Source organism: Vanellus vanellus (genome assembly GCF_965231255.1).
Source record: "Vanellus vanellus genome assembly, chromosome: 5".
NCBI classification, from domain to species: domain Eukaryota; kingdom Metazoa; phylum Chordata; class Aves; order Charadriiformes; family Charadriidae; genus Vanellus; species Vanellus vanellus.
Genome location: NC_138910.1, coordinates 64,553,964 through 64,569,148, shown reverse-complemented (window position 1 = coordinate 64,569,148; position 15,185 = coordinate 64,553,964).

Sequence of the window (15,185 nt, the reverse complement as noted above, 5' to 3'; positions counted from 1 at the left end):
CAGTCCTGAGTAATGTGCTCTAGGCAATCCTGCTTTAACAGGGGAGTTGGACTAAATGATCTCTAGAGGTCCCTTCCAACTCTGAAAATTTCGTGATTCCATGATTATTTTGTGTAAAATACGTTCAACTGTAAAAGTGAATAAGAGTCAATGTGCGTGAAACAACAGTGTATTAAAGGCTAAATACAGTGACACTCCCTGTAATGTGTAGAGTTAGAAAACTATGTCAACAGGCTTCAACAATACCCTTTACAATCAGAGCAAATGGAAAAGTTCAGTGGGATAGTAGTCACAGATTTCAAAAATAAAAAAGCAGATGTTGGATTGATTTAAGAAATGGTACTTGCAGTTTTCAGATAATAACTTATGTTGATATAAAACTGATTTTATTTTGAAGAATCATCTTTTATTTCCTCCTCTTTTTGAGCCCTATCATTGTTACTCTGTTAGAAGTCATTATCAAAAAATCTTTGTCTGATAGTAGGACTGGGAATAATTAGATTTAGTCCAGTCCAGTCCAATGACTCTGGTGCATTGACTCAAGACCTGACCTTTGTTGACTAATTAATTAAAAGGACTCTGTATCAGATGCAAGTATTGTGACTGGTTTTAATACCCTACAGCAATCTTTGTCAGAAAAAGAATATTCTAGTGTGCTATTCTCAGCATGTTTTAGTACAGGTATTTTTCATCTTTAAACATGAAGATGAACAACTGAGTTTTTAATTACTTGTCTCTCCATCCAAAATATTGTTTAGAAATGAATAAGGTAAGCTCTCACCTCAATGAAACACTAATTCAGAGATGCTGAGACTCGTGCCATATCTGGATAAACCTATGATCTAAAAAGGCATCAAGAGCTTGTATTAACGTCTATTTTTTCTTTCCTTCCTTTCTCCCTTCCTTCCTTTCTCCCTCTCCTCCCCCTTCCAATTCCTAGGGTGCCTATGTATTCCATGTTCTGTTCAACCAAACATTCTAGTATTGCATCTACATAAGACTCCATCCAGAGAGTATCCTGAAATACGTATTTTCAGCCGATCTCTGTTTTGTCCCCGTGTTCCAAAGAAAGACTGACAGAATTTAGCAACTTTTGCAGGAAATTGTTCCACTTTAAGTTTCACTTTATCTTAGCTGATAGTTCTCAGGGAGAAGCAAATTACATTGCTCTTAGTACAAATAAGCTAACAGATTGGATGAACTCTCATTGCAACGGGAGGAAAGGACTAAGGCTCATTCTTCCTTCTCTGATTTCTACAGTTCCTAAGTGGAGCTTGAGGATTTTATCTGCAGAGCCACTCAGTAAATCTGGCCAGTGTCTTCATAGGCTAAGTCAATGTGGGAAGTTGTGTTAGACCTTTTTGTATTCTCTTTATCATTCAGCTGCCATGTTTTCCTCTATAGTCAGAGTTAACTTGTCAATGTAATTGCTAGGAAACAGTCTGTCTTTGACCACTCCAACTGTTTATTTTCATTGGATCTTGAAATTGTATATGATGGTTTTCCATGCTAACTGGCCCTGAAGACCATAAACTTCAGCTAAGTTTTCTGCCATATTTCAAAAAAAAGAAAAATTAAAAATTGACTGGCTGACAGGACTTCTATCATACTCTTGGGACAGATTTCTTCCTCTGGGAGATTTCTCTTCAAACCTTATACCATTACATTGACTAAGTTGAGTTTTGTTGGCATTTTCATATATTAAATGTTTCTTTTCTTTTTTAGTTGCTAGTCTGTAGCTTTTCCTAGGTTAGTAATGGAGAAGACAGGTAAAAAGGTGTCGACAAACTTCTAACCATGGCTTAAAGATTGATAAAAGTATCCCTAGCAACTGTATTTCTTCTACCAATTCTCATAACTGGGGCAGGGCTTTGGCTTATACTGTCATGTTTTTAGTCATAGCTGGTGACATTTGGTTATGCAATGTGCTTTTTTCTTCTTCTAGCAAAGAAGGATATTTATTGTCACACTATATCAACTTCCATATAACTGCAAGTAGCAATGGGCAATTAAAATAATCTTATTGGAAAGCTGTTGCTGAAGGGTTATTTTGCCAAAAAGTTAAACTTGCTATTTAATTGTACTAACAGAAGAAGATCTGGGGGGGAGAATCTTTACCTAAAAATAGTCCTGTCACTACAGAACATTAGATTCTGTAACAGTTTTCTCTAGCTTGTTCAGCATCATCAAACCATTAATTCTAGGTGGTACTTTCAATGACACTCCCTCAGAGGGACAATATTAGACATTCACTTGTATGATCTTCACCTTGTATGAAGAGAATGAATAAAAAATGAAGTTCTTCACTCTGAACTATTCCAGACTAGCTATTTTCATTTAAAAAACTGTTTATTTTACTTTGACAGTCTGAAGGTTAAATTAACTCTGAGTTTTCTGTTCTTCTACTGTGAAGCTAGTGGGAAGACTCAGAGCATATTGTTGCCTCTTAAGATGGTAAAGGAAGCTACAACATAGGGCCCAAATGTTAATACATTATTAAATGTCTAAGTCGTAGACTCATCAAAAACTTTCTGACCAGTGATACTTTGTTCTGTCAAGAGCAAACAAGATCTTAATCACTGATACAGAGCTACTGGAAATAAATGAATTAAGATGCTCTTTCAAAATAAACATTTTCAGTGATGCATTTTGAATGCCATGCAATGTTTCCTATGCATTCCACAACACATGGCTATGCACCTGCAGCAGAGATACTGTTCATGAGCCAGAATCAGAAGGGATTTAGGTTCATGTACACATTTAAAGATTTGGACCCAATACTGGATTTACTGCCATTGCCTAAACAGAAGAGAAGTTTTTGACCACCACCCTGACTATGAAAAAAGCATAAAAGTGTATTGGTCACACATATACCCTTTGCCCTTCTTAAAAACAAACTGTAACTAGAATTCAGGACATGCTCTGCATCACAGATTTTTGTAATTGCCTCCTCCACATCATTAGTGAATCTTAAATGAATTCACGTGGAAGGAGCGTTTTCTAAACAGGTTTTTTTTAAAAAGCTGAAGTTACCAGGCTTTTAGGTGAGGTTACCAGAATCTATGTGGGGAATTGCATATGTCACTGTAGTCACGTCACAAAATACCTTCACTGCACTGGGCAGCTACACTGAGAGCACCATATCAGCTTTTTCTGGAAAAAAAAACGTAAAGCAGACCAGTACTGGAGATATTTGCTACTAGCTCATACAGAAATGAGTTCAGAGCCTTTTGAATTATTTGTTCAGTGCTCTAGCTGATAAACCACAGCCTATTTATTATACTATTTATGCCTCATTGTTCAAAATTTACTTGCCTATCATGAAAGGCTGCTATATTGTAACTAAATGTAAATCTTAAATACACAAAGTCTTATCAACTATTTGTAGAATATCTTTCAAAAGTATATCTTCAGTTGGATATTCAGACTGACTGCTTGCCTTAATTTATGCAAATATAGCCTATAGCTAAAAGCTTTGTATATTTGTTTCCCTGTGGTATTAGTATTCAAAAAATAGGACATTCTTTCAAGGGCATTTTAGAAACACAGAACTGTAATTTATATAGCAAATTAAAGCTCATACAAAATGTGTGCACTGAGGTACAGATTAACATATTTAATTTCAGTATTACCTGCAAACCTATTTTTTTCCATGCACTGCTCTAATTAGCCATATAAAATCAAGTCAGTATATTGTAAGCAATTATTTTAGTGGGAGTAGAAAGAGAATCTGAATTAAATATATGGTAAGAGATAATATCTTATGGAAATTAATATACTCATTTGTATCAAGAAAAATGTGTTCTAGCAAAATTTTATAAGATAGTTTGGAGTTCAAAAATATGACATGTAGAAGTTGCAGTTTTATAGTTACTAAGATGTTAGACTGTGGAACTGCTTTTAAGTTCCTTATTAATGTGGCAGTGCTCATTCTTTGATATCTCTACAGATTGTCAGTAACTACTAATGTCATTCCATATTGTGAAATTTCTCCTATTATGAATATTCACTCCCCCTGCAGTCAGATGTGTTAACTGTTAGTAACTGTATGTTAAAAGAAGGTTTTCTTCCATCATTTAAATGTATATATCATACTTGTCTGTTCATACTTTTACTTTTTCAACTATTCACTTGAGAGGATTAAATGATGGTGAGAATCAAAACGCAATTTTTGTTTCACTGAAATCTAAAAGTAGTCCTGTAAACAGTAATTTTTTCTTTCCAATTTTACCCTCAAAAAGTCTCAAAGCTAAATATGAAAATTATGTTTAAGGAATGAGGAAACAAAAAATGATCCATGTGATAATGAACTTCAGCTGTCTCCTCCTAATGCAGTTTCCAATTGTGATGGGATGCAAACAGCAGGAACCATTTTCCAGCAGTAACAGCATTTAGCTGATCAAGTTGCTGTAATTCAGAATTTTACACTCAATTTCAATCGTAGAGTCAGCAATACATGCCATAGTTAAGTTCCCTGTGTAAGGATAACAGACCCAGACATTTCCTCCTACTGCTTGTTCATGATCTCAGGATATCCAGTGAAGACCAATACTAACCGCATGGAAGTTGGATGCCTACACAACTTTCTTGTGGCCTTAAAGCAACTCTTCCCCATTTCTCGGCACAGAACTTGCTGTCTGACACAGCTGCCTTATACCTCCGCTCTGCCCTGGGAGAATGATAACAAGGAATTTTATTGCTTGAAAGGACCCACAAAAAAAAGCAAGCAGATAATAAAGCCTTTTAGAAGAGAGGTACAAAAAATTGAATTATGTTTTTGTCTTTCTGCCTCCAGCATCGCACAACAGTAGCTAATGTGCAAGAAACTTCCTGGATCTAGAACTGTGAAGAATAGTTTTCCCATCTCATGAAAATTCAAAGCTTTCAAATGCTTTACTTTTTCATATCTGGATAAACCGCTGACCACTACAAAAATACAGTGCACACAAGCATGTTCTTGTTCTTCCTTTAGTGTTCCCTCACAACCCAGCTGAGCATCCTGCCCACTTGGAAGTCCGAGGTAAGTTGTTCTCAAAACTTCTTCATTATGTATAAACAGAAAATTTTCATAGGATGAACCTGTACATGGACAGAACATAAACTACTGGCCAGTCTTAAGCAGCTGTATTTTACATATATACATATTTATATATATATACACACAAGTAGGGAAAATACATTTATGTATACACACACACACACATATTACTATGAAACAGCTGGATTTGGACAAATCATGATCTCTAGTGAAACTCATTCTATTTTACAAATCCCAAATAGTTTCCCCAACTATAGGAGGAATAATTTCCAATCCTCTATATTAAAGTGTACAAGTAAAAGAAGTGTGAATAAAATATTTTTATTTAAAACTTCCCTTAACATTGTAGGACAAATTGGCAACATGGCCTTAACCCAACCTCTAGAAATATGTGGAAGGACTTCAGATGTGACAGCTAAACCTTGCACTCAACATAAAGTGCAGTAGGAGTGACAGAAAAAGTGGCAGGCAAATTAAAGAGCTACCTCTGTTTTAGCAATTTTTTGTGACAGCATTTTAAAAGTTTGCTGGGCAATTGCTCTAAAATGACAGTGTGCTGCTGAGCGGGTAGTGCACTGAGTACATAAAAGAACTTGTCAATAGCTATTTCAATAGGGACTTTCAAACTCTCAGGAACTAGTGTACATCGTTACATCATTAAAATATTAAATTATTTCAGCTTTCACATGTAAAATTTTTGCTGCGCCAATTTTGCTAATTGGGTACTGTAAAGAAATTATTTCCATGTAGTATTTTAAATACATTTTCATCTTACTGTAACATAAATTATGTCAAGTATGAATCGTGATTTTATTTCAAAAGTAAATGGTTTGCTTACAAAGAAAATACAAATACGGTCATGTAACAGGAAATATTCAAGTAGTATTACTAAAGAAATATGTTGCATCTGCTCTATATTACTTACCTTCTGTATCCTTTTTTTGTACATATTTGCTCAAAATTAATAACGTACCATTTTGGAGCATAGCCTTGCTTGAGCAGTTTAAAGATTCTCTGCATATTTCAGTAAAAATGGAATAGATTTTCTTTTTCTCACACACATCAGAGGTTTTCCAATCATTTTAACAAGTAATGTCTTAATCTTCCCAAAGTGACTAGTGACATTTTTCATCACATTATTCTGGCTGATGAGGTGTTAGAATAAGAATGATCCAAACTTAGTTTACATCAGAATTATTCAAGTGATTCTAATGCCTTTGGTAAAAAAATTTAGTCCTGGTTAAATTGTGCTGACGAAGGGTCAAGACACAGATAAATACAGTTTTTCACTTCCATGTCACCAGTTTGAACCTATTCTACTTTAGTACTGTCCAAAAATTAGCATTGCTGTAAGCTGGCCTGTGTGAAGTTATATTAGCGAACCAGTACTCAAACAGATGGAAGAAAATCTGACATACACAAGACTATAGTATTTTGATATTTACTGAAGACTGTTTATGAGTCATTCCAGCCATTCTATCCCACCAAACATGTTAGCATGTAAATGTGGGGGGAAAACTCAATGCTATTCAAGAGAACTTCCTATCAACCACCACAAGTATTTCATATTGTGCTCTTTCCTCAGTCCTTCATATGGATTCATTCTTGGCATTATCTCATGACTCCTGTTTCCGCGCTTGACCTTGCATTCTGCTGCTACAGAACAGAGCCAATGTGACAGCCTAGTGCCAGTCACATGAATTTTCAGAATTTCTTAAATATTTCTAGTTTTTAAAAGCAACATACTAGGGTAGTACTGCTGGAGCTAAAGCCAGTTCGTCATTTTCTGAAGCCAGTGTTTTTTAAAGCAACCTAATACGTACCACTGCCTGTAATTGGAGATAGGCTCTAGCTGGAGTGAGCATGCTCCCCACACTAGTATATGCTCAAACTCAGACTCAGATCAGTTTCCGCATTCAGACAGGAAATTCGTGGGGAAGATGTTACCAGTGAAATCATACCCAGTCCTGTAGTTAAAATCGACATTGGAACTCCAGTGCATTAGCTCCAATGTGTCACAAAGTCCTGTATCTACCTACCTCAATCCCTGCTCTCTACCTGTCTACAGACATTGCACTGCTGACAAGTAATTTACAGGCTCTCGTGCCCCATTCACAAAAGATAGAAAATTTTGCACCTTAAGATTCCCTTTCACTTCAAAAAACTGTTTTATTCAAACAGAGACTGCAGTATCTAGATTCATGTCAATAAGCACAGCATTACTATAAACTAATACAACCATCTGAAGCCCAGGTCTCTATTAGATCTGCAAACCAATATGCAGGAGGTGTGGTATGACGCTAAAATGGTAATCTTAAAATATTTATTAAGAACTGAATTAATTTTTTTTTTAGTTTTGAGCTACATAATGTCATTAGATTTTGACCAGTAGTTATATGCATGATTCAAACACAATTCTAAACATCTCAATGGCCAATAGCGTTGCCCTATTCAAGTATTCAGTCATCCTCATTGATTGTGTAAGAAAATGACCAAAATTCACAACACAGCAAAGAAATACAGTTCTTTTTAAAGTGATTATAAAGTGGTTATAAAACAATTCAGTGTTGCATATCATTACACATAAAATGTGTATTTTGAAGATTTGTACCATCTCTTCCATCACACTCATAGTAAGTGAAATAATACAAAACCAACCATACAAAATTTAGATAATATTGGGATTAAGCTATGGATCAACTACTACATGTATTATGAAGTAAATGCAAACCTACAATGCTAAGAAAATGCAGCAGTAAGAAAACAAGTTTTCCTCTGATGAGTGTACAAAAACTTGCAAGACATTTATCTCACTGAATTAACATCTCCCAAGTTACTGCAGTCCAACTGGAGTGTCAAAGAATGGCTTTTGTAACACATGGGCTCAATCTGCATTCAGGCAAAACTCCCATCAAAATAAATGGAAATCTCTCCTACAGCTCTGATTCTGAAAATGCTTACACATGTGCCTAACTTCAGGCTTAAGTAGCCCTATTGAAGTCCACAGGACCACATGCTTAAAATTAATCCCATATAAATTTGTGGGCTCAGAGCCTAAAGAGGGAGTACAAAACTGAGCCTTACATGAACAATGGCTCAGAGTTTCCAAGAGGAAATGCTTATGAAAAATTACATTAAGAGTGCAATGCCTAACTCGTCTAGTCTCCTTTGAAAATCTCTTCGTTTGCCCCAGCTATTTCCTGAATAGTTCAAGGCTCCTGTGGGCCAGGCGAAAAAGAGAACAGATATCCTCACTGCCTTAACTAACTCCAGGATTCATGCACTATATGAATAGTTTTGATCCAGATTAAGTTCTACACTTTATCAATGGCATAAATATCTAATATGATAATGTTAGACCTGTATTCATTAGTGCTTTAGTCTATGGGGACATATGTTTGTAATGGTAACACACTGTCACTTAGGAGGGAAAAGATCACTTTGTGACAGGCAAATTATTGCTGTATCTCGTTAGGAATGTTACGTTCCTGTGCTGAGTTAAAACATACCAATTGCAAAGTGGTAATCATCGTAATATCATCAAGATGTTGCTATATTTGAATATGATATGCGCTCACCACCAGATCAGCCCATTGTCACCTACCAGCTTGGAGTACAGGGAAGATACTGCTCCACAGTGACTCATGTACAGAGGAAAAAAACTGTACCTACTATGACAACCTACTAGGAGATGTATTTAATAATTTGCTTCTAGAAGCTTGTGATTTTAGAACGAAAGGCTGGAATATTTTGAAAGTTTCTCAGCCAGCAAGGAAAGGTGTCTGATTTATCCAGTAATGCGATCTGTCTACAGCATCTTATTCTTACTATGTGATAGCCAGTGTGCGACAAAACTATACAAATCCGCAAGCCTGAATCAGTTATTCTAGACCATTTTGCTTGACTCTGATAGTGGAAAAGGCCACACTACACCCATTTGGACTCCTTTTACTGCTAGCCACCTCCATCAGTCTTTGTTTAATGAAAAATTGTACCCTCTTAATGAACAAGTCTTCAGATGCAACAGAATTGTCTCTGACAAACAGAAGTGCCACAAAGGGTTCAAAGTCTCCTATATTTGATGAAATTCTGTCTCACATTAGGAGGTATAACTATCTAATACATAGAAATTTGGAAAAAATTTTTCTCAATTATCTTACTCTAATTGGAGTTCTTTGTTAAAAAGTGTTTCTTTCTAAATAGATTCCAAGACATTGCCATGTGACATAAAGTATCTCCCTTGTTAAATCTTACTCATAGAACTGCAAGTTCATTTGTGATATTAAAAAACTGGGTTTTCATCTGCCCCCTTCAATGTCCTTGACACTCCCACAGACATGGTGATGCAGAGCTGCGCAGTGATCCCTGGGACCTCACAGATCACTATGAAAGGAAGAAACATGTCCTCTTCTTGCCAAGTCTACTGACTGGGGCAGTTGTGAAAGTTGGTAATTTTCTCATTACCCTTTCTCCTACACAACAAAATAAACCTAATACATACTGCAGAGTAAGCGTGTTTTCCTATGCCCAGAACAGCACGAACACTTCAATTACACTGGATCCAAAGACAGGTGAGTAAGTTCTTTCCTGGTGACCTTAATACAGTCTTCATTTCCGCCTAGCCAGGGGCAGTCTGGCTCCAAAAAGATTATATCAAATTTCAATAACTGGACTGATCTAAGCAACCTTTGGTTTAGCCTGATGATTTGCATGGCTTGCATCTGCAAATACTTCTCTATATATACTTTCACATTTTTATTTATCTGCAACTTATGTTTTAATACACCTATCATATATTTATCAATATCTAATGATCAAACATAAATTTTAAGATTTTAGAATTACAAAGAAATTTGTCATTTACTGATGTGTTTGGCAATCATTCAGCTTCACAGCTGAATGATGGTATTCCAAGCTTTCTGGCTGTGTGCTATTCTTCCTCCTGTGGACAATCTCATCTAATTACAGATCCTTGCCTTTGATTGTTTTAGGCCTTCTCCTCCCTCAGCTACCCCTGTGGAAAGTTAATCACAAAATAAAATGAAGAAACACAGAATTGCTAATCTGGTCCTAGATATTTCTCTACCACTACCAAAACAGTTTCCCATGATGAACCAGAGGAGCCTACTTCCATTATAAAAGTGGAACCAGCACTTCCTTCTCCTTGAATATTTCCTCAGAAGTAAAAACAAAATAGGAAGGAAAGAACTAAAGAAATTGGGCTCTATTCTTCTAAAGGGGAAAATATTTTTGAAGTCTGTATACAACTTTCATTAAGGGAACCTAGAAATGAGAAGAATGTTCCCATTGGGCCTGCATGGAAATTTCAGTGCAATTATCAATACTTTCCAATTAATTTCTGCTATCCTTTCTCCCACAAGAGCAATGGTGCACACCTATACTGAAGAACCAAAGCTTTCTTTAGATGGGTAATTCTTCAAGATCCTGTGGTTATAGACACCAGCTGTTTCTCTAGTACAGAATCAGCTGTGTTAATATTATCTTCTTCAGCAAGAAAGTCTTAGAAATGTCTCTGCCTGATGCTAGGGAGCAATGACAGTTCCATCTGATCAAATGTGGTCCTGAACATCACCTGTGAGTTCATTTGGTCTTACAAGCAATTCTCTGTCACCACGCTCTACTGACTGTACTGGTCTTATATGGGATTTTGTTGGATCCATATTGAAAAAGACAGAAACTGGGGACCCCAGACTTTAGATTAGGAATACTGACATCCTTTCCTCCCGCTGACACAGCTAAAATACAATACAAGTAATATCAATACTTCTCCTATCAGGCATTTTAAATGCAACTAAAATTTCCTGTAAAAGGAAGCCAGTTCTTTCACCCTGATTTACTGCACTGACAAAGGAACCCTACCTGATTTACATTACAGTATGTGAATGAAAAATTGGTATCATATATGTCAAAATGTTACCTGATAAGTTTTTTAGAATCAGAGATTACACCACAAATATTTTTAATGAAATCTAAAAACAGATGAGTGAATTTAAGCTTCTAATTCATTAAGAACTAAACTTTCAAGGTGAAAATATATATGTCTCTTCTGGGGGATTCCAAAGGCATCTAAATTTTTCACCCAAATTTTAGTATCATAGGAAAATGTGACAGTAGTAATAATACATGATATTATATACTGCCAGACAAGTAGGACAAATTACATCTGCTACTGAATAGATGTGAAAAGAGTCTGTATTAGAAAACTTCCTGCTGGGTCACAAACATACATCAGTAATGGTTTGTTTTCAGCACAAGAAAAATTGCCATTGTCATATTCCAAAGTGAGTGTAAATTGTTTTATTATAAACTCCCTGTTAGTCCCTGTTTAACTGAGAAATCATTCAATCTAAATTTATCTTCTCTCTGCATGGTACTCCGTGTGTTGGTATCACCAAACTCTGCCTCAGTAACAAAACCGGTATTCCCTTAAAAGATAGACTGCACCCTTGATCTTAAGCAACCTTGCCATGCATTAACTCTTGGTTTGTCCCCACTTACTTTGATTTGCAATCCAAAGCTCTCAATTTCACGAAGTCATGGCTTCATTGCCATTGATTCACAAGACAATCTCCACAAACTTCCACCATGCTTGACAATTAGGCATTTATATTTTATGTGTATATATATTAATATATAAATTTTGAAAACATAAAACTGCTCCCTATTTACATGACTTCCTGTATCTTCAATAGAGAGAAAATCCTAGTCCAGATTAGCAATGATAGATATTCCTGCCATCCTCCATTCAGATCATTGTATTTGATTTCCAAGTGAGCTGACCTGCTTAAATAATGCCAGTTGAATGTACACAAAACAAATATGTAGTCTTTGTGGTTCTCCTTTGCATTTTTTACTCTTCCATCACAATTTTAGCACTGACGGAAACAGGGTAAGTGACAAAGACTCAGAGAGAACTATGAAGCAACTGCACAGCCATCATAGAGGCTCTATTTAGTATGAGAAGATCTTATTGTTGTCTCCAAGAGCTCTACCAAGGAAAGCTTTGTTGAGGATGTAATTTTTCATGCTTAGTGCCATTAAACGTCAACCTGAAGCAAAATCAAATCCACCACACTTAGGGTCACAAACAACTCTATTATATCTACAAGAGCACATCTGACGAAAGCAAATGAATCTGGACCCCCAGTAAATAGTTACCTTCTAAAGACTAGAAGTGTTATACTTACATTTATTTGTATAGGCAATATTATAGGTTTGATATTCGTATGTAAACATCTGCCCACATTCATAAGGGGACAGAGTTGTTCAAAACAAAACAGCAGAATTTCTTTCATTTTCCTTAATTGGTGATTACAAGTAAGCAAGGCATCAATCAACACTTCCTACCTACTGATTTAACCTCTGGGGAATAGGAACATATTTTGTATCTTGATACTCTTCACTGGAAAGCATGGACAATTTGTATATTTCTTTAAGAAAGGAGGTTGAAAGACAGGATGCTACTAGAAAATAAGGTGATCCGATCTTTCTTGTATCCAGCTTCTCCACATTCTCGCTGCTCAAACAGTGTGACTTGCACCAGCAAGCCAAGCCAGGGGACAGGTGTTGCGTCAGAAGAAAGCATTAAGGCAGAATTGCTTCTCTAATTATGCTAATCAAGGGCATCCTGAAAGCATATCATTTATTCCTCTTTTATAGACTTTTTCAGAAGAGGAAAACTAAGGAAGGGCATAGCAGAGGGGTGACTCTTTGCTTCTGTTACTTTTTCTTTTTTTTTTTTAAAGAATCCATGATTTACTGGGTGGAAAAAAAAAAAAAACAAAAAAACAAAAAAAAACCCAGTCCTTCCAAATCTCTTTTTATAATGGGATTTTTCCAGTTCCTATTCCACACTGGGACTTTTTTGCATATCTGGAGAAAGCAGAAGCCGCAAGTGCTGAAAAATTATAGTTTACTTCCAGGTCACTGTGAGGTCTTCTTCCAAATTAAGAAGGGAATTTGCCTATTATTTTTCCACAGTATGCAGAAATTTAGGCGGTTATCTGGAAAGCAGGTGTTACAACGTGGCTTTGCCTCAGCTAAAACTGAATAAGGGTTATTTCCTATGAGAGGAAAGAGAACCTGAGTTTGCCACACCCTTCTCTTGCCTGAGTACTGTTTCTCAGTTCAACAGCATGCAATGGAGAAGCCATGGGTGTTCCTGAAGCAGTCTGCTGCTCTCCACTGGCAGCTAGTAGGTCCCAGTTAGTCCAGCTGTAGCTAATTTAAGAAGTCACAGGTGCAGCAATAATCTAGCAGCGGGAACTGAGTCATTGTGGATACTCTTTTGGATATAGAACTGCAGCTACAGGCTGAGATCTGTCTCAGGTATGAACTTCTATCAGATCCTGGAAGATAATCTTGAGCAGGGGCCTCAGAAGTTAGAGGGGGAGAGAAAATTTAGCTGTACTATGAATTTTGGACATGTGTAGTATACTGTATTATTCTGGAGTTCCCCTAGCCTAAAATGAGATAAAAATTAAGAGTATTTGTAATGAAAAGCAGTGACAAGTATTCCTGCTACTGGCTTGTCTTTCCTGTTGGGAAAAGCAGTATGTGAAATATTATTAGATAGTTTGCTATAGCTGCATGATATCTGTTTATTAGAACCCATTGATGTAACTAGGAAGCATAAACATTACATTTGCCAATAAAACCATTGCTACAGAAAAGCACACATCATCACAGTTATTGTCTTCACAAGGGTATGTTCCACCGACACTTACATTGTGCCAATCAATAATTTGTGGGTTTTCTGTTAAAAAATCAGTGTCTGATGATATTCAAGCATAACTTTAATCTTCCTTTGGACAAGCATCTAAAAATGAAAGAAGAAATGATGCATTCGAATATAAGAGCCTTACAGAAAAAAATATTTTCCATTAATCCAAGTCAAGAGCAATAACTATGCATACAAGAAATGCCTCCAAAATGTGGTATATTTAGTGGCAGGTTCTTATTTATTCCAAGGCTACCAAAATCAGAAATCTCCTAATGAAGTATAACTGTATAATTCAGATGTAAAAATGAAGAAAGTGTTCACCTTATGAGAAAAGCAGCACAAGAGACCCCATTAGAGCTGGAGGATGCAAATTAGGAAACCAATACAGATAAAAGAGGAATAAAAAAGAACCAGTGCACATTTGATTTCTGAAAACTTTTGAAAAAGCACTAGTTGAGAAAAACAAAGGAGAAGAAATCAAAACAAAGCTTGTTTTCTGACATTCCCCTGGCGAGACCAGAAAAATGCAGATAGAAAAGAGAAAGCAACATCCAAGGAAGATGTGAACACACTAACTGGCAAGCTAGAGAGTTAGTAACTGAAGGGACTTACAAGGTGAACAACATTCTGAGTGCCAGGAGAAATTACTTGTATGTTAATCATTCACAATCTGGAAAAGAATTAAAACGCCTACCCAGCACTCAATTATCATAATTTCTGGGTTTTGTTGAGGTGGGAATATTATTTAAGTGGAAAAACATGAGAAAGAGTTAAAAAAAATTAATTTTCTCTTTCACAATACATTTCAGTGCAATCATTATTCAACCAACTTGAAGTCCTAACTAGAAAAAGTCCTTTTATACCTGAATCTCTTGTTCAATTTCAAAATTCAGCTAGTCATCTATTTATTCTGTCTGTACATTTTAAAAAATATGTTTTGGATGACAAATATCCTGAAAGATAAGTTTAATGTCATGCTTTCTAAAGGCCTCTTTCCTCCTGTCTCCAGTTTTGTTAATGCTAGCTGTTTGCTACTGCATAGCTGTAGTGCACTACAAACATTGGGGGGCGGGGGGGAAGGGGGAGTGAAGTGGTTTAAAAAGGGCATCCGGTTCAAGGTTAAGCTGAGATAAAGCCGTAACTTGCTTTAGACTTATCTATGTCTCATCTCAACTGTGCGATATGACCCTCTCTTCTTGCTGAGCTTCATTATCTGATCCTGATACTGTGTATCAGCTGACAGACTTCTTGTTGAGCTTTATTCTTGCCACTGTGGTTTCTAAAGGTGGCTGCAATGAAGTATGGACAAATATTTACCAAACCCAAGGAAATTTGGAAATAATTTTACTCGATCATTTTATAGTAAACTATTTGACAACATTTGGTAGTTTTCAAACACAAGAG